Source organism: Desmodus rotundus, chromosome 3 (genome assembly GCF_022682495.2).
Source record: "Desmodus rotundus isolate HL8 chromosome 3, HLdesRot8A.1, whole genome shotgun sequence".
NCBI classification, from domain to species: Eukaryota; Metazoa; Chordata; class Mammalia; order Chiroptera; family Phyllostomidae; genus Desmodus; species Desmodus rotundus.
Window position 1 is genome coordinate 66702258 of NC_071389.1, and position 23357 is coordinate 66725614.

Below are 23357 nucleotides of genomic sequence, written 5' to 3' on the forward strand. Positions count from 1 at the left end.
ATCAGCGTGCATTAAAAAAGTTATCAAAATTGGTGAATTTTTTTGCAGCTATTTTAATATTGAAGATGGAAGAAAATACGTAACATTTTTGGCATATTATGCTTTATTATTTCCAATAAGGTGAAAACACAACTGAAATGGAAAAAAGAAGAGTTGTGTAGTGCAGGAGAAAGCGCTGGAACTGATCAAACATGGTTGCGAAGTTTCTTGGTACTATTGACATTTTGGCCCAATACTACTTTCCTGTGAGGCTGGTCTTACGCATTGGAAGATGTTTAGCAGCACCCTGGCCTCTATCCATTAGAAGCCAATAGCAGGAGGCAGCTGACATACTCAAAATACCCAAATCAATAGAGTTATTGGTGAAAATGAAAAATGTGTCTTTTATTTTACAGAAAATACTGAACATACTTTTTGGCCAACCCAATAGTATACTCAAATGTGAGGACACACAGCTTTTCAAAGTTACCACTTACCTATGATCTCAGAAAAAACTTTCCAAAGGGTTTAGTGTATGGGGATCTGAAAATGACTAAAAGTTAGTGTGTTAAGTATAATTTTTATTATTTTATACAACGAGTTTATATATTATTATTAATAATGACTAAAATTGTAATTTGTTTCTTAACATTATAAGGTTAATCACTAGAATAGAAAGAGGAAATAAATACACTCAGTATACATAATATTCTCAGATTCTAAAACTTTGTGGTTTAAGTAAAAAAGTATGATATGCTTTGAGTGGGAAGCTGACAAAGAACTTTTAAAAAGTTCTAAAAAAAAAACCCTCCAAGTAAACAAAAACAACCCTCAATAAGTGAGTGGAAGAGCAGAGTGGTTTCAGCTGAGGAAATGGGATATCTCCTCAGAACACAGATGTTTTTAAGGGGCAAGAAGGGGCTAAAAAATAAGAGAAAAGTTAGGGGACACAAAGTCTAAATCCACACATTATTCCACATAGGAATTATAGAAGAAACCAGGGGAATGGAGGACACAAGAGAAAAAAATTCAGAGCTCAAGAAACACAGAAAACTTCAGATTAACAGGGCTCAGTGAGTGCTCAACAGAATGAAGAAAAAGACATGTCACCAGGCAAGTCCTAGGGAAATTTCAGAACTCTAGGAATAAAAAAGAATTCTACTCATTCCCAGAAAACAAAACAAAAACTAGAGTACCTACAAAGAAACAAAGGAACAAGCATACACAATTCATCATCAGTTGTGTTGTCAGACTTCTGAGGGAAAATGAATTTTTAAAATCAAATCTAGTTGAAAAATTACGGAAGTAGAACATATTTGTTGCAATCTCCTCCACCTTTTCCACTCTCGCCCACTTCAATTACCAATGTAATACACCCAGGTGTATTCTTCCCTTTTTTCTTATTCATCCTTTTTCCACTCTGCCACTACAATCACCAAAGTCATAGTCACATGTATCCTTCTACTTTTTATTCATTTGTGTGCATTTGTGTGTGTGTGCGCACACATTTGTTTTGTGTTTATCTTTACAGAAGTAAGATTATAGTATACACATGCAACAATAAATATCCTTGTATAGGCAGCCTTATAGTAGTGTTTTATTTCAACATAGGTTCTTTAAAGCTGTTAAGTGTATATTTTACTTATTTAATGTACATTTCCAAATCATTTCCCCAAATTTCTAACACAATGCATGTTTACCTCCAATATAAGAATGCCTGTTTCCCCACATTCTTATAATTGTTGCCAGTTGCCATGCTGCAAATGTGAAAAGTTTTCAACCTGGTATTCTATAACTAGCTAAAACTAGCATTCAAGTATAACAACAAAACATAGACATTTTTGAACAAGCAAAAATTCCAAAAGGTTACCATCAACAGATGAAAGAATTATTCAGTGAAACATTCAGGCACAGAGAGAAGAGAATATATTTAAATGGAAGACGTAAGAATCAATAAAATTAGTGAACAATTAAACCACTAAAACATGTAATTAAATCTAATAATTGTGGATAATTGTTCAAAATGAATTCTTATGAAATGAGAAGTACATAATATTTAATAACATGGGAAATTGGGAATTAAGATCCCAAATAGACTTTAACATGGGAAGTTAGACTAGTGGACACTGATTAAAAGGAAATCTTTTAAAAAGTGAGTTAAAATGTTATGAGTAACTAAAATGGTGAATTAAGATATATAACTTCAAATCTTCAGAATTTAAAAGTGAAGAAAATTTGATCCAATAAAAACAAAAAGCAACAATGGAAAACAACAAGGAAAAAATAAAAATAAGAAAGCATAAAAATTCCAAACACATCAGTTTTCACATTTATTGTGAATGTATTAAGAAAAAGGCACTCATATTTGTATTGTTTTGTTTTTAAGGATGCAGTATGTTGTTTATAAAAGAAACACAGAAATTAAAAATAAGATTATGAAAAGATAAACTAGGCAAATGTTAATGAAAAGAAATGTATATCTACTATCAAAAAATCAAATGAAATTTAAGGCAAAAATCATTAAACCTAAAATGAAAATTATATATTAATAAAGTATTAATAAAATATATAGTAAGATCTACCAAGAAGATATAATATCCTTCGCATACAACAAAATGGCTGCAAATATACAATCATAAACTTGTAAAGTATTAGGAGAAATTGACAGTTAGAGAGGGAGGCTTTAATAAACACTTCTCCACAAAAGTCAACAGATCCAGGAAAAAAAATTCTAGTTTTCCTTACCCATCTCCTCTTGTAAGAACACTTTTCTCTCACTTTACAAAAGAAAGGTTCCCACACACAAATCTGCAAACTTCCACATTTCCAGCAATCGTTCAGGTCAATAACACTGCAGAAGTCTTCCTTATTCTCTTTTATTCATACTTCATATCTAAACCATCAGGAAATCCTATTTTTACTATCTTCAAATTACATCCGGAACCAATCACTTCTCACTATTGATACACCCAGGTCCACTATTATCTCTCCCCTGTACTATTTCAACACCTTCCTCATCTGGCCTTAGTGCATCTACCCTTATCTTTTCTTGATACAATAGCCAAAGGGATAGTTTTCAAAACCTAAGACATATAATGTTCCTCAGAACACTTCAATGGCTCCCTCTTTTTCAAAATTCTTCTAGGGGACATGGAAAAAATTTAAAGACCATCGATCAAATACAAAGAGAGCTCTATATAAGAAACAGATATTTTTGGCCTTGGTCAGGTAGCTCAGTTAGTTAGAACGTCATCCCAATACACCAAGGTTGCAGGTTCAATTCCTTGTTGGGGCACACAGAAGAATAAACAAATGAATGCATAAATATGTGGAATAACAAATCGATGTCTCTTCTTCTCCCCACTTCCCTCTAAAATCAGTAAATTAAAAAAATTTAAAGGGAAATAGACATTCTTATTTAAAAACAAAAGTGGAACATTTACAAAACTTGACTATTTATTATAATGACCACAGAAACACAACAGGGACAGAAATCATGTAGACCATATTCTCTGAACCATATTCCCATTATTTAACAAATCAAATTGGGATTGAAGAAATAAAACCATCTCTATTTGCAGATAACATGACTCCAAATATAGGAAATCCCATAGACTACACACACACACACACACACACACATATTCTCTGGCCACCATGCAACAAAACTAAAAATTAGATTCAATTAAAGAGTTAATTATAGCATGTCAACTGTGTATCAATAAAACTGGAAAAAAATCTACTGAAATAAAACAAAGCGTTAATCAGTGAACTAGAAAAAGGTCAGAACGAAATATCTAGAATGAGCAAAGAGAAACAAAGGGATGGAAAATGGAGAAAAGAAGCCCCCAAAAAGATACAGTGGAAAGATCTAGCACATATTTAATGGAAATCTCAGAAGTAAAGAAGAAAATGGGATAGAATCAAAACCTGGAAGAGATAACACCTGAGAATTTTCTAAAACTGACAAAAGACATCAAGCCATGTTTCCAGAAGCACCAGAGACTCTAAGAAGGATAATTAAAAGGAAAACTATACCTGGATACATCACAGTAAAACTGACGACAATGAAAGACAATGAGAAAATCTTAGAAGTACCAGTAGTTACAGAAAAAAAAAAGAATGTCTACAAAGAGACAATAATTAGACTTAAAAAAAAAGCAGCTCCTGATGTCCAAGAGCTAATCTAATACTTTCAGCTAAATCATACTGCTCTCCTGTTGAACATAAAAATATCTCACAAAATATTCCCTTTACACAAGGTCATTGGGTGACACAAACTGCCCTTTCTTTCACTAAATGACTTGATTTTTTTACCTGTACCAAATGATAAGGACATCCTAGCCTTAGTTTGCCTTCCCTACAGATGAAATTTATTAAGAAGGCAATCTTCAAAGGAATGCAAACAAAACACAACATACCAAAATATGAAATGCAACAAAAGCAGTATTTAGAGGGAAATTTATAGCTACAAATGCCTGCATTAAATCAATACCTACAAATCAATAACCCAGCTTTACCCTTTAAAGAACTAGAAATGGAGCAAATTAAATGCAAAGCCAGCAGATGAAAGGAAGTTAGAGCACAGATAAGAGACAATAAAAATAGAGAGAATCAAATCACAAGTTGGCTTTTTAAAAAGATCAACAAAACTGACAAAGAAACTAAGAAAAAAAAAAGAGAAAAGATGCAAATAACTAAAGTCAGAAACAAATGTAGGAACATTACACATACCTTAGAGAAATTAAGTAATGTCACAAAATACTATCAACTATTGGATACCAACAAATTAGATAATTTTGATGAACAAATTCCAGAAACACACATACTGTAATACCTAACTCAAGAGAAAATAGAAAATCTAAACAGACTTATAACAGGTAAAGAAACTGAATCAATAATCAAAAACCTTCCAAAAAGGAAAAGTTCAGGACTACATGGTTTCACTGGTAATTTTACCATTTAGACAATTAACACCAATCTTTCACAAACTCTTCTAAAAATAGAAGATGGACCACTTCCTAACACATTCTATGAGGCCAGCATTAACAGAAAACAGATTTTCAACTAGTTTGCTATATGAGGCACACTGGTGTGCAACAAGAATTTCTAAAACATGAAATACATGACTCTTTAGTCAGGAATATTGACCTCTTTTCCCTTAGACTGTCAAATAAAATAACGACAACAGCAAACACAACAACCATCTGGTGTGAATGAATAAAAATTATTCCTATTTTTTGTCAGATCAGCAAAAAATATATTTCTTGGTGTGCTGTAGAATTTTACTAACTAGTTTATGTGTGCCATGAGATGAAAAAGGTTGAAAATTGCTGCACTAAAACAAAGATACCAAAAATAAACCAAACACCCTTATGAATATGGGTGCAGAAATTCTCAACAAAATACTACCAAATTGAATCCAACAACACACTAAAGGATTATATATCATAACCAAGTGAGATTTATTCCAGGAATGCAACCATGTTTCAATATAAGAAAAATAATCAATGTAATACATCATATTAATAGAACAAAGAAAAAATACTTGATCTCAATAAACACATAAAGAACACTACAAAAATCAACACTGTTTCATGATAAAAACACCCAGCAAACTAGGAATAGAAAGGAATTTCCATAACAGGATAAAAAGCATCCTTCAAAACCCCACAGCTAACATACACATCAATGGTGAAAGATAAAGCTTTCTCCTTTAAGATCAGTAACAAGACAAGACTGTATGCTTTCACCACTGCTACTCAACATTGTACTGGAAAGTCGTGGGCATAGCAACTATGCAAGAAAAATGAAAGTGTTTATTTAACAAATCAAATTGGGATTGAAGAAATAAAACCAACTCTATTTGCAGATAACATGACTCCAAATACAGGAAATCCCACAGACTACACACACACACACACACACACACACACACACCCTAGAGTTAATATCATCAACTAAGTAAACCTGCAGGTGTAAGATGGACATACAAAAAATCAGTTGTTTTTCTATGCCAGCAATGAATGAACCAAAAAAAAAATTAAGAAAATAATTCCATTTATAAAACCATCCAAAAATAAAATACCTGCCTCATGTAACCAATGAGGCAGAAGACTTGCACAGTAAAAACTACAAAATATTGCTGAAAGATATGAAAGAAGGCTGAAATAAATGAAAAGACATCTGTGTTCACAGATTCAAAAATGAAGTGTTTTTAAGATGGCAAAATTTCCCAAAGTGATCTACAGATTCAATGCAATTCCAATCAAAATGCTAATGGTCATTTTTTTTTTTTTTTGCAGAAATAGATAAGCTGATCCTCAAATTCATATGGAACTGCAAAGGACCCTAAGGATCAAAAACAATACTGAAAAAGAAATAAAGTAAGAAGACTCACTGATTTAAGAACTTACTACAAAGCTATTATAATCAATGTGTTACTAGCATAAGGGTAGAAATATAGACCAATGGAATAGAAGATTTGAGAATCCAGAAATAAACACAAACATCTATGGCCAACTGATTTTTAACAAAAGTGCCAAGACCATTCAAATGGGGAAAAATAGTCTTTTCAACAAATGTTGCTGAGAAAAATGGACAATCACACACAAGGGAATAAAGTTGGAACAGTGCCTCATATCATGTACAGAAATTGAATCAAAATGTATCAACAATATAAAATATAACAACTAAATCTATAAAGCTCTTAAAGTCTAGAGGTAGATCTTTATAATTCCAGATTTGGTAATGGATTATTAAATCTAAGAGCAAAAAGCATGACAAAAAATAGGTAAATTGGACAACATTAATAAAACACTTTTGTGCACCAAAGGACATTATCAGTATATACTTGTTAAGGGTTTAATGTCCAGAATGTATAAACAACTCAACAACAAAAAACCTTACGAATATGGGTGCAAAAATTCTCAACAAAATACTACCAAATTGAATCCAACAGCACATTAAAGGATTATATATTATAACCAGGTGAGATTTGTTCCAGGAATGCAACCATGTTTCAATATAAGAAAAACAATCAATGTAATACATCATATTATATTGCAACCCAATCATAAGCAACCCAATTTTTAAAATGGGCAAAGGACCTGAATAGACATTTCTCAAAAGACATACAAATGGCCAACAAGCCCTGGAAAAGATGTTCAACATCTTGGTCATTAAGAAAATGCTAGTGAAAACCACAATGAGATACTATTTTACTCCCATTAGAACAGCTTTAATTAAAAAAAGGAGAGAAAAGAAAAATAACAAGTGTTACTGAGAATATAAGAATGTGGAGAAATAGAGACCCTTAAACATTGCTGGTGACAATGTAAAATGGTGTACCCACTGTGGAAAAGTTTGGTGTTTCCTAAAAAAGGTAACTTAGAATTACATATGACTCAGTTACTCAACTCCTAGATATATACACCCTGGAGAACTGAAGACACATGTATACATGGAAAGCTGTACATGAATGTTTACAGCATCATTATTCATAATAGCCCAAAAAAGAAACAAAGTACATGCTACAACTTGGATGAGCCTTGAAAACATTATGCTAAGAAAAAGAAGCCAGACACAAAAGTCATGTATTGTTTCTTTTAGCATGGTTCTTCTAGCATGCAATATCAAAATAGGCAAATCCATAGAACAGTAAGGGTACCATCAGGTGATAGTGGAAATGGGCTAGGGGAACCAGGAAATAAATACTTAATGGATACAGGAGTGTTGAAACAGTTTTGAAACCAAAAAGCTGGTGGTTGCACAATACTGTAAACATATAAATACTACCATACAATTAAAATGATGAATGTATGTGAATTTCACAAGTAAAAAAGGGAAGACAGCATCATAAAATGACCCTATGTTCTGACAACATTCAATTTAAAGCAAACTTCTACTTCCTTAGACCCTCTCTAAAATTGCCGAACTGAAGTTTAAATTCTGTAATAGGTCTTTTCTAATACCCTCTTAGAGAGACAAAGGTTCTCTATTGTGTGCAGAATCTCCATGCAACAAGTAAACTTGTCCAGCTATAGGTGTTCTTCCTGGTCTTTCTGGCTGGAAGGCATTGACAAGACTAACAACTACTTTCTTAACAGAAACAACAGAACACAAAGGGATAATATTATTGTTAAAAGAAAATGCTGTGCACCAGAAACTAATATAATATTGGATGTCAACAGTAATTGAAAAGTAAAAAAACATAAAAACCTATTGCAAAGCCAGAAAAAAAGAACTGCCAATCCAGAATTCCAACCAGTAGAAAACTATCATTCAAAGGCAAAGGTGAAATAGAGCCCATAGCCAGACAACAAAAACTAAGACAATTTTTTTCAATACCAATTTACAACAAATGATATACTAAAAAGGTGCTCTTAGAAAAAAAGAAATAATCACAGATGGAGACCTGAAGATACAGGAAGGAATAAGAAGTTATAAAATAGTAAGCATGTGGGTAAATTTAAAATAATGACATAAAATAATATCTTATGGAAATTAAAATATATATGGAGTTAAAAATACATGAGCATTATAGCAAATACACTGAACAAAGGGTAAAGGGGACAATTAAGAGAATTAAAGTGTTTTAGGTTCTTTGCATTGTCTGGAAAGATATGAAATAATATTAAGACTCTTTGAGGTCAAGGATATATGCTGCAAAGCAGTTCCCAAAGGTGCAGTGTGCGGAGCACCTGGGAGTCCCCAGGATCCTTTCGGGGAATCTTCAAAATCACAACTATTTTCATAACAATACTAAGACTGTATTTGCCTTTTTCACTCTAATTCTCTTACAAATGTATAATGAAGTTGCCCAGAATATGACTTGTGATATCCCAACAGATTTGCCCTGGCCAGTGTGGCTCAGATGGTTGGAGCGTCATCCTGAAACTGAAGGGTCATAGGTTCAATTCCCAGTCAGGGCACATACCTAGGTGGTGGGTCCGATCCACGGTCCAGGTGCGTATAGGAGGCAACCAATCAATGTTTCACTCTCACATCGATGTTTCTCTCCCTTCCCCTCTCTCTAAAAGCAATGAAAAAAATGTCCTCAGGTGAGGATTAAAAAAAAATTGTCAAATTAAAAAAATGACAACAGCCAACACAATAATAGCTATCTGGTGTGAATCAAAATTTTACCTGTTTTTTTGTCAGATCGGCAATAAATATATTTTTTGGTGTGCCGCAGAATTTTAGTAACTAGTTTATGTGTGCCATGAGATGGAAAAGGCTGAAAATCAGTTATAGAAAATAACATAACAGAATATCTTCATATCGTTGGGGCAGGGACAGACTTCTTAAATAGGGCACAGGAAGCACTGACTTTGAAGGAAAACAATGATAAATAAAACTACATTTAAAATTATAACCCTCTGTGGGTTGGGTGTTGTCTTGTAAACAGAAGGGCCACCAGTTTGATTCCCAGTCCGGGCACATGCCTGGAATGCCATCCAGATCTTCGGGTTGGGGGCATGCTAGAGGCATGATTAATGTTTCTCTCCCTCTCTTTCTCCTTCCCTTCCTCTCTCTCTAAAAACAAAGTTTTTTAATTGAAGATCTTCCTTTCATCAAAAAATGAGGTCAAAATGGGTATGTTTTTCCAATAAATGTAACTAAACAAAGGGCTTGTATCTACCACACACAAAATCTCTCTAAAAACAAAACAAAAAGGACAGAAACTCCAATAGAAAAGAGGGGCTCATATCCATAAATATGTAACTCCTTTAAAGCAGTAACACACAAAGCTCAGTAGTAATAACAAAAAAATGGCAAGGCGTGGGGAGAAGAGACTTCACAAAGAGGATACACAGTCAATAAATTTATGGAAGTACTAAGTCTCATTTGAAATCAAGGAAATGCATCCTCCAAAAGGACTAAAATTAAAGAAGCTATTAATACCAAATGCTGGTGAGAATATGGAGCAATAGGAACCCTCATATCCTGCTAATGGGAAAGGTACAACTACTGTGAAATCAATTCTTATGTTATCTTCTAAATTTGAATATATAATACACCAATGACCTAGCTATTCTACTCCTTATATACGAGGTCTGTCTGGAAAAATCCCAGCTATTGTTAATATAACTAGAAAGGTTTGTGCAACATAGATATAACCTGGCAGCTAAGGAGAGTGGACTGGAATGAGCATGTGTGAACAATGACAACTTCACTGTACTAGTCAGTGGGGGTGGTAAACACTGTTGAGGGAGCCTGTGTGCTGTGTGGACATGGCGTTGAAAATAACTGAGTGAGTGGAGCGACAAATCTGCATCAACTCTTGAATTAAGCCTGAACATTCCTGCACGAAAAGTATTCGGATGAGTCAGAAGGCCACAGCTATGGGAAACTGGTGATTGGTAGCTTCACCACAACATGCCCACTCATGCATCATGTCTCGCTCAGAATTTTTTGATGAAACATCAAAACACCCAGGTGACTCAGCCTCCCTACAGCTCAGATTTGTTGCCCCACAACTTCTGGCTTTTCCCCAAACTAAAATGACTTTTGAAAGGGAAGAGATTTCAGACTGTCAATGAGATACACAGGAAAATTTGACGGGGCAGCTGATGGTGACTAAGAGAACTGTGTGAGGTCTAAAGATGCCTACTTTGAAGGGGACTGAGGTGTCACTGTCCCACCTACAATGTTTCTCCAATCTTCTATCTTCTTTAATAAATGTCTCTATTTTTCATATTACATAGCCGAATACTTTCTGGACAGACCTCATATACTTAAAATAAATGTTGTGCATGTGCCCCAAGTAACATGTACAAGAATGTTCATGACAGTGTTATTCAATCCAAATGTCCAAAAGAAGGATAGTGATAAAATGTACTATCAGCTATAGCTCCATGTGAAAACATTCATGAATCTTCCAAGTATAATGCTAATAAGCAAGATAAGCAGAGAAAAATAGCAACGCTATATAATTCTATTTATATAAAAGTCCCAAATCCAGTTAAAAAGAAAAAACAGGCTATATCCTTTGAAGCTAGGCCCGTGGTCACTCCAGGATACAGGAAAAAGAGAGTGGTTGGGAAAGGAAATGGGGTTCTGGGTTGCTGGCAGTATTCTATTTCTTGATGTGTGGTGGTCATGGAGTGTTTACTTTGTGGCGTGTCACTGACATCTGTACTTACACTCTGTGTACCTCCCTGTATGCATTATATTAAAAAAAAAAAAAGATTATTTTATATGCTGTATGTGAAACCTAGAAATCAACAGTTACAAATACTTTAGCTATTAAAGTTATGTCTGGGGACATAATAATTTCCCACATCTTACAGTTCAGGATCCTTTGTCCAATTAAACAAAATAAATAAAATATCTTAAAGGGACTGAGTTTTCAGAATGCTGCAGTAATACATAATTAAATAATTTAAAATTTCTGTTTTCCTTTATGTTCCATTTATCACCCGAAAAGAAATTTAGCTTTATTTAAAACAAAATACACATCTCAGAAAATATTAATATTAAAGGAATTTGAAGATGTTTCTAATATTAAAAATATTTTTTGACATTTAGAAACAAAGAGGATTAAGATAGAATATAAATGATTTGTATCAAAAATTTGCTTCCTTCTCTAAACTAAGTGTTGACTTCTATTTTTATATTCCATGACAGTTTAATAAAACTAGACTTTATATCGCCGATTAATATTTCATATACAAAATCAGAATGAAACATTTATAATGTTAAGTTGCTTAATATCAAATACATCCCCTCTCAACTTAATCATTTATGTAGAACAGCACAGTTAAGATATTCTGATTCATTTTTAAGCCAAGTAGTGCCACCAAGTGGTAGGAAATTCTTTTTCCAAAATATATCACTGAAGCAACAGAAAAAGTTATACTGGAATACAATATTGGAATGGAAAGAAATCAATTTTTCAATGAGTTAGGTAAATAAGAATGTAAAATATCTTGGTACAAAAGTTTAAAAACAGAACAAAAGAGGTCAATCTTTTGTGGAAAAAAGTATGTATTGCTATGATGGACTTACAGTTTCAATGTTAAATTTTTCTTAGGAAGCAATGGACTGTGAATATAATGCTTTAGTGCTTCCTTTTTCTTGCTTGTTTTTGAATTCCATATTTTCTTAAAAGACTTTAAGTTGCTTTAGATATTAATGAAAAACACACATAGTAAAAGACATGCAAGTTTAATAACAACGTTATTGCCTTTACAGGGAGTGAGGAGAGTAGAAAAGGATCTGTTTCAGGCCTTTTCTTCACTTATAGATCATCTTCCCATCTCTCCAAATTGTCCTCTAAGTGGATCTATCAGTTCCTTTCCAATGAGTTCTTCACACCTATTGTCAGAGTTCATTACTCCTCTGTGGAACACAATGTTTTCCTCTCTGAGGACACAGTTCCAAATCTTAAACATAGTTAAAATGGCTTGGAAGGGCCCTGCCCTAGGCTAGTTTCACACTTTATTCCAAACAGTGCGCAGGAATTCAACCACACTGGCCCTCTCTCAAATTTTCCAACACAATCCTCCTTACAACAGGGCTTCTGTATATGCAGTTTCTGTGGTCTGGAATCCTCTGCTCTCCTCTCCAGCCCTCCATAACATAAGCGTAGTTAATTTTAACTCAACACTTCCTTCAAATCACAGCTCTAAACATCGTTTACTCTGAAAAGCCTTCCTCGAACACTCTGTATTTTAAATACCTTTTTCATATGCTTAAAAAAAAAAGATTTCATTTATTTATTTTTAGAGGGGAAGGGAGGGTGAAAGAGGGGGAGTGAAACATCAATGTGCATTTGCCTGTAGCACACCCCCTACTGGGGACATGGCCTGCAACCCAGGCATGTGCCCTGACTGGGAATTGAACCAGTAACACTTTGGTTCACAGACCTGCGCTCAATCCACTTAGCTACACCAACCAGGGCCTTTTTCATATGCTTTGAAGAACTGTCCCTTTCAGAGTTCTAATGTCTTTCAAATATTCAACTGACTGTAACTGCTGATTAATCTCTCTCTCCCAAAAACCCAAAATTTCAAGAGAAGGGAGTCATATCTCTTGTTGTACAAAGGTCTCTCTGGAAAAAGTCCAGCCACTTAATATGATGACAACGGTTTATGTGATACTGATGTAACCTGGCAGACAAGGAGAGTGGACTGGAATGCGCACGCATGAGCAATGATGATGTCACTGTACTAGTCAGTAGGGGTTGTAGATGCTGTTGAATAAACATGTGTACTGTGTGGACACGGCATTCAAAATGACCAAGTAAGTAGAGCAACGAATCCGCATCAAATTTTGTGTTAAGATTGAACATTCCTCCACAGAAACTACTTGGATGATTCACAATGCCACAGCTATGGGCACCTGGTGATTGGCAGCTTCATCACAACATGCCCACTCATGCATCACGTACTGTGCAGTTTTTTGGTGAAACATCAAATCACCCAGGTGACTCAGCTGCCCTACAGTCCAGATTTGGTGCCTCGCAACTTCTGGCTTTTCCCCAAACTAAAATCACTTTTGAAAGCGGAGAGATTTCAGACCGTCGATGAGATTAGGAAAATTCAACAGGGCAGCTGATGGTGACTGAGAGAACTGTGTGAGGCCTCAAGATGCCTATTTTGAAGGGGACTGAGATGTCATTGTCCTATCCACAATGTTTCTTATATATTGTATCTTCTTCCATAAATGTATCTAAATGTAGTATTACATGTCTGGATATCTTCTGGACAGACCTCATATACACTGTTTTGAAAACTAGTAGGTGTGCAACTATCTAAATGAAAACACAGACAAAGCGCAGGCTAACTATAAGAGGATAATAAAGCTTGTAATCAATTATGGGAATTAAACAAAGCACTCTTTTTTAAAGCGTTTATTTATTTTTTGAGAGAGAGAGGAAGGGAGGAAGAGAGGGAGAGAAATATCAATGTGTGGTTGCCTCTCACATGCTCCCTACTGGGGACCTGGCCCACAATCCAGGCATGTGCCCTGACCAGGAATCGAACTGGGGACCCTTTGGTTCGCAGGCCGGACTCAATCCAATGAGCCATAACAGCCAGCACATTTTCTTTTTATCAACTTTTTTATCCAGACACACTGCAGGTTTCTGGGTAGCCTTTCACCAGCCTTACGAGTGTGCACATAAGATAAAAGGTTATTTAATATTGCTGCTAATAGAAAAATAAGAATACTGTCTCTTGAACATTTATTGTTCTATCATTAGCTTCCAGGTGCCTAAACACCAACTATCTCCAGATTGAACTGTATAATTTTGACATATAGTATAAACATTGTTTATGATAATATCATAATAATTAAAATTGGTCAAAATGAATTTTTAAAACAAATTCATATCATAAATGACATAAAGATAAGGCTCTAACTCCCTCTCAGATTTATGACATTTTTTCCTAAATATTTTAGTATAACTTTTAGATAACACAAATGCATTATCTGACAGAAACCAAAAATTACATGTCTGACAATGCATTACATCTTGTTATTATATTCTAAAAGTATGATTAAACATTCATCTAAAAATTGTAAGTAATTTATTCAACTCGTTAGTGCATTGTTATAGAACATTATGTGTTTATAGAACAAATGAGCTAACCCTACCAAAATATCATGTTACTGCCCTAATTCCCAATATCTCAAAAGATAGTTGTATTTGGAGACAAGGTCTTTAAAGAGGTAACTAAGTTAAAATGAAGCTATTAGGGTGGGCCCTAATCCAATTAGACCAGTGACCTTGTAAGGAGAGATCAGGACATACAAAGACACCAAGGATGAGTGCTTTGAACTTACACAGAAAACAAGACTGTGTAAAGACACAGCAAAAAAAGTGATCATTCGTAAGCCAGTGAGAAAGGCTTCGAGAGAAAACAAAACTGTCCTAACTTTTAGCCTTCAGAATTCTAAGAAAACAAAAACAAATTTCTGTTGTTTAAGCCACACAGTCCACGGTATTTTCTTATGGCAGCCCTTGCAGACTAATATACTCATCCTGACGGACCCAATGAGATGCTTTATTTTATACTGCATATGAAGATTCTAGTCTACTGTGACATATGCTCAATACTGCAACTTAAAAAATCTGTTTGGGTATATGAGCAGGTATGCCTAAGAAGAAATTTTAATCTTGCCCACACATATTACTGCAACCCTATGAAGCAATGAAATAGATCTCTACCTGGATAGATGCTCATGTCAATTTCATCACTGGTCAGAAGAGAGTAACTTAGCTACTATATACCTGATATATAAAACATATATATCTCCTTTCAACCCATAACATACAAAACTAATATTTGGGGCCCTTGCAGATGACTGTAATTAAAATAGTTTGCTGATTGTCCTTTCTATGTCTGAGAAAATTGTGGACTAGTGGTCAGAAACCTAGTCTGAGAAAACTGTGGACTAGTGGTCAGAAACCTAGCTGTGCTTCAGAAAAATTTAAGTCTTTTCAAAAACAGACTCCAAAACTTCTTCCCTAAAACATCTGATTCAATTTTGCTAAGGTCCAGGGCTTTCTTAATTACGCCACCACAACTCTTAATACAGAGTCAGGATGATCTACAACAGGTTTTTCAAACATGTCTGCACTTGGAGATCTTAAAAAAAAAAAAAAAGAGGATGCTCACTCCCCCTCTGAAGAATTTGGAAATGTGGCTCTGGCACTATTATTTTAAAATATATCTTAAAATATTATATATTATATATAAAAGGAATATATGTATTTTTCAAATCTCTTAGGGAGCTGAATGTGCAGCCATGATTGAAAACCATGGTCTAGAATCCAGGCATCACGATTACTATATGTTGGGATTAATATGAGGTATGAGGAACCAAATATGGGTGTGTGTGAGTATGAATGATTATCTATTAAAAAATATATTATCACATTCTGTTCAACGTATTTTCCTTAGTGGTAAAGACAGAGAAAAGTATAGTATACACTGCAGTATGGCTACACTTTTACAGGCATCTGTGAGCCTTCAATTATCCAAATACAAAAGGGAATGAGATCCTCAACAAAATACTACCAAACAGAATTCAACAATATACTCAAAAAATTATACAACATGATCAAGTAGGATTTATTCCTGGAACGCTAAGATAGTCCTATATATGACAATCAATGTAATATACCATATACCACATTAACAGAAGGAAGGACAAAAAAGCATAACCATCTCAACTGATAAAAAAAAATTTGACAAAATTCAACATCATTTCAGGATTTAAAAGAACCCCCTCAACAAATAGGAACACATTAAGAACAGAACTTCTGGCCAAGATGGAGGCGTAGGTAAATACACTTTGCCTCCTTGCACAACCAAAAGAAGGACACCACCACATTTACTAACAAAAAGATAACTAAAACTGCCAGAAAATCAAACTATATGGAAGTCCGACAACCTATGAGTTAAAGAAGAAATTTTCATTCAGACTGGTAGGAGGGGCAGAGAGATGGGCAGGGCAGACGGGGTGGAAAGGATGCATGGCAAGGCTGTGGCTGGCGGACCACATTGTCCCACATTTGCATGTGGATAAACCGGGAGGAACAACTGGAGAGTGAGATAGACCACACAACCCAGGGTTCCAGCGTGGGGAAATAAAATCTCAAAATCTCTGGTGTAAAAACTGTGCGGGTTGCAGCGGCGAGAGAAATTCCCAGCCTCACAGGAGAGTTCATTGGAGAGACCCACTGAGTCCTAGAATGTACACATAACCATCCACCCACCCAGGAATCAGCAGCAGAAGGGCCCAGTTTGCTTGTGGGTAGCAGGGGAAGTACTGCAAGCCGGCCAAGAGTAAGAAAGTGGCATGGTTCCCTCTTGGACCCCTCCCCCACATACAGTGACACAACACAGCAACATGGGTTGCTCTACCCTGTCAAATACCTAAGGCTCTGCCACTTACAATGTAACAGCTACACCGAGACAAAAAAATATGGCCCTAATGAAAGAACAGATCAAAGCTCCAAAAATAGAATTAAGTGATGAAAAGATAGCCAACCTATCAGATGCACAGTTCAAACACTGGTAATCAGGATGCTCACAGAAATGGCTGAGTATGGTCGCAAAGTAGAGGAAAAAGTTAAGGCTATGCAAAGTGAAATGAAGAGAAATGTACAGGGAACCACCAGTAAAGGGAAGGAAACCAGGAACCAAATCAATGATATGGAACAGAAGGAAGAAGTAAACATTTGATCAGAACAGAAGTAAGAAACAAGATTTCAAAAATATGAGGAGAAGCCTATAAACCTAAGGAACAAATTTAAATGTTCCAACATCCAAATCATGGAGGTGCCAGTAGAAGAGGAAGAGCAAGAAATTGAAAACTTATTTGAACAAATAATGGAGAGAACTTCCCTAATATGGCAAAGGAAATAGACTTCCAGAAGTCCAGGGAGCTCAGAGAGTCCTCAAGAAGTTGGACCCAATAAAGCATACACCAAGGCACATCATGATTACATTACCCAAGACTAAAGATAAGGAGAGAATCTTAAAAGTAGCAAGAGCAAAGGAGACAGTTACCTACAAAGGAGTTCCCATAAGACTATCAGCTGATTTCTCAAAAGAAACTTTGCAGGCAAGAAGGGACTGGAAAGAAGTATTCAAAGTCATGAAAAGCAAGGACCTCCATCCAAGATTACTCTCTCCAGCAAAGCCATCATTTAGAATGGAAGAGCAGATCAAGTGCTTCCCAGACAACATAAAGCTAAAGGAGTTCATCATCACCAAGCCCTTATTACATGAAATGTTAAAAAGACTTACCTAAGAAAAAGATCAAAAACTAAGAACAATAAAATTACAACAAACTCACAACTATCAACAACTGAACCTAAAAAACAAAAACAAAAACAAACCAAGCAAACAACTAGAACAGGAACAGAATCACAGAAATGGAGATCACATGGAGGATTATCAGCGGGGAGAGGGAGGAGGGAGAATGAGGGAAAAGGTACAGGGAATAAGAAGCATAAATGGTAGGTATAAAATAGACAGGGGGAGGTTAAGAATAGTATGGGAAATGGAGAAACCAAAGAACTTATATGTATGACCCACAGACATGAACTAAGTGGGGCAGGGGAGTGCAGGTGGGAGGGGGGTGTAGTGCAGAGGTGAATAAAGGGGAAAAATGGGACAACTGTAATAGCATAATCAATAAAATATACTTAAAAAAACAAATAGGAATACAAAAAAATTTCCTCAACATAATGAAGGCAACATATGAAACACCCACTATTAACATCACACTAAAGGGCAAAAAAGACAAAAAGCTTTCCTCTAAGATCAAGAACAAGACAAGGATGCCCATTTTCACTCCTTCTATTTAACATAGTGCAAGAAGTCCTACCCAGAGCAACTAGGCAAGACAAAGAAATAAAAGGCATCCAATTTTGAAAGAAAGAAATAAAGACACCTTTGTTCACAGATGACTTTGCTACCTATAGCAAAGCTGCAGCATACAAAAATCAATCCGTCCCTATCTTATATCAATCACAAAAGCTAACTTGAAATGGATTAAAGACTTAAATGAACCTCCTAGAAGAAAACATAAGAAAAAAAGTTCCTTGACATGGGTATTGGCAATTATATTTTGGACATGACACCTAAAGAACAAGCAACAAAATAAAAACCAAACAAGTGGGATTCCATCAAACTAAAAAGCTTCTGCAGAGAGAAAAAAAAAAAAAAAAAAAAAAAAAAAACAAAGAAAACAATCAACCAAGTGAAAAGACAACCTATGTAATGGAAAAAAAATTATTTGTAAATGCCCTGGCTGGTGTAGCTCAGTGGATTGAGTGCAGGCCTAGGAACCAAAGGTTCGCCAGTTTGATTCCCAGTCAGGGCACATGCCTGGGTTGCGGGCCAGGTCCCAAGTTGGGGGTGCACGAGAGGCAACCACACATTGATGTTTCTCTCTTTCTCCCTCCCTTCCCCTCTCTCTAAAATAAAGAAATCAGTCTTAAAAAAAAAAAGAAAAAATATTTGTAAACTATACATTCAATAAGGTGTTAATATACAAAATCCATGAAGAACTCATATAACTCAATAAAGAAAATCCAACTTAAAAATGGGCAAAACCACAGCGGTATATGTACATGTTATGCTGAGATTTTTGAGTTCAAGTCTCACCCACAGACTTGCACTTCTGTGTGCACATAGTTCACCACGTCTACATAACGTGAATAGACATTTTGTCAAAGGAGATATCCAAATAGCCAACAAGTAATGAAAAGATGCTCAATATCACTAGTAATTAGAAAAATGCAAATCAAAACCACAATAATATATCCCCCACACCTGTGAGCATGGCTATCATCAAAAAGATAAGAGGTAAGAAATATTGGCAAGGATGTGGAGAAAAGGGAATGGTTGGTGAAATATAAATTGGTCCAACTACTACAAAAAATGGTATGTGGGGTCCTCAAAAATATTAAAAATAGAACTACCATATGATCCAGCAATTCCACTTCAAGGTATTTATCTGAAGAAAATGAAAACGTTAACTCAAAAAGGTTATCTGTACCCTCATGTTCATAGCAGCATTATTTACAACAGTCAAGACATACTTACAACTTAAATATCCATTGATGAATGAATAAAGAAAGGTGGGGTGTGTGTGTGTGTCTATGTGATATGATGGAATATTATTCAACACAAAAAATAAGAAATCTTGCCCTGGCTGGTGTGGCTCAGTGGACTGAGTGCTGGACTGCAAAGCAAAGGGTCCCCAGTTCGATTCCCAGTCAAGGCACACGCCAGGGTTGCAGGCCAGGTCCCCAGTAGGGGGCACACAAGAGGCAACCACACAGTGATATTTCCCTCTCCTTCTCCTTCCCTTCTTGTCTCTCTAAAAATAAGAAAATATTTTAAAAAATAGGAAATCCTACCATTTGCAAGAACATGGATGGGCCTTGAGGGAATTATACTAAGTAAAATAAGTCAGACAGAGGAAGACACATGCTATATGATCTTACTTATACGTGGAATCTTAAAACACACACACTCACACACCCCACACTCATAAACAAAGAAATAGTATTTGTAAGTTACCAGAGGCAGGGGGTCAGGGAAAGGGATATTAAAGGAATGTGATCAAGAAGTACAAACTTCCAACTGTAAAACAAATAGGTCCTAGGGATGTAATGTACAACATGATGATTATAATTAACATTGCTATATTATATCAAAGTTGTTACTAGAGTAAATCCTCAATTAATCCTAAAATTCATATGGAATCACAAGAGACCCCAAATAGCTAAAGCAATCCTGAAAAAGAACAAAGATGCAGGTCTTACAATTCATTATTATTACAAAGCTACAGTAATCAAAATAGTGTGACATACAGACTAATGGAATACCATAGAGAACTCAAAAATATACCCTCAATAGGAGGTCAAATGATTTTTCGTAAGGATGCCAAGATCATCCGATAGGAAACAAACAGTCCTTCAACAAATGGTGCTGGGAAAACTGAATAAACATATTCAAAACAACAAAGCCGGATTCTTAGCTTCTATCATGCTATGGTCTGAATGTTAGTGCTCCCCCAAAATTCATATGTTGAAATCCTAATGCTCAATGTGATGGTATTAGAAGGTGGGGCTTTTGGGGTAATTAGATCAGGGGGAAAGAGCCCTCATCATTAAGATTAATGCCCTTGTAAAAGAAGTTCTAGAGAGCTCCCTGCCCCTTTTGCCATGTAAGAACACAATAAGAAGTCTACAACCTACAGAAGGGCCCTGGACACATTTGACCATGCTGGCACCCTGATCTGGGGACTTCTAGCCTGCAGAATTGTGAGAAATAAATTTCTGTGTTGTTCATAAGCCACCCAGTATGTAGTATTTTGTGACACTAGCCCAAATAGACTGTATGTTACATCATATACAAAATTAACTCGAAATGGATTACAGACCTACACATTAGAGCTAAAACTGTAAAATTCTTATCCTGCCCTCACCTTTTCTTTTCATCCCTCTCCCCAAAGGTAGAGGCTGCGGCCCTGGCCACGTCATCATGTTCCAGTGTCCACATTGTGTTCCCTACCCTTCATTCTCTCCTCTTGCTTGGGTCCCATTATAATACATTTTAAATAAAAACTTGACCCTGGCTTGTTTTGTTCACTCCTTCCAGTCTCTTAGAATATGCTTAACTAGTTTTAAGTGTATTACTAGGAAATGGAAGAAAGAAGAGAATGCCTGGAAGAGAATTCTACTCTATGCAATTTCTATTGATGCCAAAATGACTATGAAACAGTTGTTTTTCAAGTGGAAAAATAATACGGGAAACGTTTCACGACACTGGATTTGGCAATGGTTTCTTGGTTATGACACTAAAAGTACAGGAAACAAAAGTAAAAATAGACAAATGGGACTACATCAAACTTAAAAACTTCTTTGAATCAAAGGACATAATAAGAGGGGAAAGGCAACTTATGGAATGGAGAATATATTAGTAAATCACATATTTAATAAGAGGTTAATGCCCTGAATATATAAAGAATTCTGTGTCACATAATAAATATATACCTGGTCTCTGCCCATGTTTGCTAACAAAGTGCTCCTAAAACTTACCTTGTAATTTTCTGAATGAAAGGAAAATCTTACATAGATCCTAAATCCCTTGGAACTTCCTTCGTGATAAAAGTATCTTTTGTTCTAATGAGGTTACTCTTGATGAGCTCCTGGGTGGGGGCTGCTCACCAGAAAGACTAAGCCATGGTTAGAAGCTTCAAACTTTCTAGCTCACCCTCACAGTAATATTCTGGGGGAGGAAAGAGGACTAAACCTTGAGTGAGTAAGACATCATGCCAATGTAATGAAGACTCCATAAAACTTACCAATTTATCATACATTTTTGCTTCACAGCCTTAAGAAAGTTTTAATATTCCAGAAACTGCAATTTTTCCATGACCAAACATCCCTTCAGCCCATGTATGTACCCAGAAACAAATCCTTGTCAACATCATCACTGTAGGTGTAACAGGTAGTGAACTACAGAGATACTATTAGGGTAGAGGTCTTCAAAGAGAGCCAATGGCAGAAATCGGAAATATTTCTTTAAGTTGTAGTTTTAACGCACGTGTTCACCTGTGGCAGTTTTGACTGTGTGAGAAGAGTCACTTGAAAAACAACTGTTTTACAGTCATTTTGGCATAAATAAGAATTGCATAGAGTAGAATTCTCTTCCAGGCATTCTGTTCTTTCTTCTATTTCCTAATAATTCACTTAAAACTAGATAGGCATATTCTAAGAGACTAGAAGGAGCGGACAAGTAAATATTAACCATGTAAGTTTTATTAGTTATATATAAATATGTATATATTTGTGAAATTCCTTAGATCTTTTCAAAGCCTTACCATAAAATAACAGGCAAATTACTCTTATCTAAGTCACCTTTGTCATTTGGAACATTAGAAAACTATCACTCTATAACAGATGCTATATTCATGGTATACTGACTAATTACATATGCTACTATTTTTTTAAAAGGCAAACATTTAAAGAGTTTGAACCTAATGATTTTTATGTTAATAATCTTATACAGGATAAATAAAATATAGTAATTAACATGGATTGTAATCGTGGTACTTTTGGTCTAGACTCATCTCTCCCTCCTACCCTCTGCTCATTACAACTATAAAACCAGGACTAACACAAAAGATAATCAAAGGAGAAATCTGAAAGGAGTCAAAAGGAAGATGAACTTGTTAAGGCCCTTGGGACCAGAGGATAGTGGAAGGGTACCTTATGTATGACCCCATATCCAACAGAAGGTTAATCAGGCCCACTGTTTTTCAATAAAGCACCAGAAGGTACTCCAAGTAGGCTCAATTCCTTCCCTGCACTGATCAGTAGTCCAGACAGATAAACTTAGCAGAAGCAGCAAGAGAAACCAATTGGAAGCTCTGATAATAAACTACGCTTTACAGCCAGGTAACAGATTGCCTTCCCCCACCCCAGAAGTAGTTAGTGTGTAGATGAGGAGCACCAGCAAGGGGATCCCACCACAACAAGCACCAAACCCAGAGAAACCAGATGGCCTGGACTGGGGAAGCATCTTCCTCTCCCTATAGGTACCAGCAGGGACCAGGGGGAGCTTTGGGGGCATGAAATAAATGAAATAAGTAAAAACAACATTGAGATAATTAAATTGTTACAAAAAAAATGGCCTACAAAAGTAGTCCAAGACCTGCACACTGTATTTGATTAAATATATACCTTTTAAGACAAAAACAAACTTCTAAGGGTGCAGAATCTCTGAAAACAGTCAAAATGTACAGAATAAAATAGAAAAAAATCACGTCATACCAAGCATCAGAAAAATTACAACTTTAATAAGACAATCACTTGACACTAACAAGAAAAATCAAAT

At 35.5% G+C, this 23357-nt stretch overlaps 1 protein-coding gene across 20 annotated transcripts in view; it reads right to left on the minus strand.

The window, feature by feature from the left end:
• ZNF644 (zinc finger protein 644) overlaps positions 1–23357 on the minus strand; it is a 110754-nt gene that overhangs the window by 36384 nt on the left and 51013 nt on the right. For 6 of the 20 annotated variants that reach the window (XR_006656209.3, XM_045199610.3, XM_053920036.1 and 3 more), the window contains exon 3: positions 8918–9013. The exons of 12 other annotated variants lie outside the window; for them this stretch is intronic. The gene's annotated coding sequence lies outside the window, so the exon portion shown is untranslated. Of the gene's footprint in view, positions 1–476; positions 523–8917; positions 9037–23357 lie in introns of all 20 variants that reach the window. 2 more of the 20 variants (XM_045199613.3, XM_071220957.1) reach the window with 2 other exon arrangements.